Below are 1,860 nucleotides of genomic sequence, written 5' to 3' on the forward strand. Positions count from 1 at the left end.
ATATACATCAATATACAGTACTTCATGCATAAAAAATGGTTTTTAAGAATTTTTGTCAAATGTTTTATAATATAGTATAGATGTTTATCCGCAATTAGTGCAAATATATATCAATATTAGTATCAAATTAATTATTTAAAAGTTCTTGTTTGTGTATTTTTTTTAATTCAAAATTTTTATTATAATTTAATTTAACGTAACGAATTAACTTAGTTTAGGTTCAATTATCTATACTATATTATAAAGCATTTGACAAAAATTATTAAAAATGATTTTTTATGCACGAAGTACTGTTTATTGATGCATATTACTTAAAATTTAATTTTGCAAGTAAATTGTGCATAAGTACAACTTATTAAAGCTCCATATTTGAATTCGTCTAACTAATTGCAGATAAACATAATCAAATATTGGATGAACATCTCATTTTAAATATAAAAAATTTAAAATATAATTAGTATAATCATTGACAACTAACAAAATACTTAGTTATTATCTTTATAAAAAAATTATATTATTAAACCTAAATTAAATTTCTTTGTTATTAAACCTAAATTATCTAAACTATATTATAAAGCATTTGACAAAAACTTTTTAAAACAATTTGTTATACACGAAGTACTGTTTATTAATGCATATTACTTAAAATTTAAGATTACAAGTAAATTGTGTATAAATACAACTTATTAAAGCTCCATACTTGAATTCGTCTAACTAACTGCAGATAATGTAACACCCCCAAATCCACACATTGCATATAACACATATTTTATACATAGAATACATGTTTTCCCCCACATAGGTCCTTGATATAAGAGTCTATAATGTAAAATACACAACCCAAAAATTTTAAAAGTACATGCTCTTATATTCTAGCATCTATGCTTCCAAAACAGCTAAGCACATAGGGAAGTAATTCACATAATGCTCTTTCCCTTATTATCTTTACCTGCACACATAATTTTGAAAACACGAAATGAGGGATAGACATGAATGTCTAGTGAGGTTCCCTTTTATGTAATGCAGGGTGAAGATCACCAAAACATTTATTTCAAATAATTCATCATATGAAGCAAAACTAAAAACATACTGCTTCGGTCCATCGGGCCTCTGGTTTCAAACCACACTTGGAATATATTTCAACATCCAGGACCAGAGCCCCTCTGGTCTTTCTTCCAGAGCTTCTGGTTTCTCGACCAGAGCATCTGGTTGCACTACCAGAGCTTTTGGTTTAAAAGACAAGATCAACCAGAGCCTCTCTAGTTCAACGTGTAAGCCAACCAGAGCCTCTCTGGTCTGTTTTTCATAAAAAGATTCTAAGTATAACATTTTTTTCTTAAAACATCTAAAAATATGATTTTGACATGAAAGCTCTTATCAATAGATACAAAACCTCTGATCCAATTTATACATTTAGTAAAAACGTGCTCATCCTCCAAATCAATAACCAGAATCCTCTGGTCCAATAATGAGGACCAACCAGAGCCCCTCTAGTTCCTTACAAGGAACAACCAGAGCCCTTCTGATTCCTCATAAAAATAATCATTCTGTTCCAAAACACTTTTAACCAATATCAATGGCCATAGGCCAAGTTTTCCCCTTCTCAATAACATTAATACTATTATTTCTAATAAGAACAATATCTTTGAGTTCTCAAATCACAAAGAAGTAAGGACTCAGATCTATTGTAATCTTAAAAGACATAATAGTAAGAGCTATAATATTCACACACAATTGCCACCCTTATATCCAAAGGTACACCTCTCCTTGATATACCACCCTTATTCCAAAAGACACATCTCCTTGATATGCCACCCTTATTCCAAAAGACACCTCTCCTTGATATGCCACCCTTATTTC

This window comes from Cynara cardunculus (genome assembly GCF_001531365.2).
Source record: "Cynara cardunculus var. scolymus isolate 2C chromosome LG 12, CcrdV1, whole genome shotgun sequence".
In the NCBI taxonomy this organism is placed as follows: domain Eukaryota; kingdom Viridiplantae; phylum Streptophyta; class Magnoliopsida; order Asterales; family Asteraceae; genus Cynara; species Cynara cardunculus.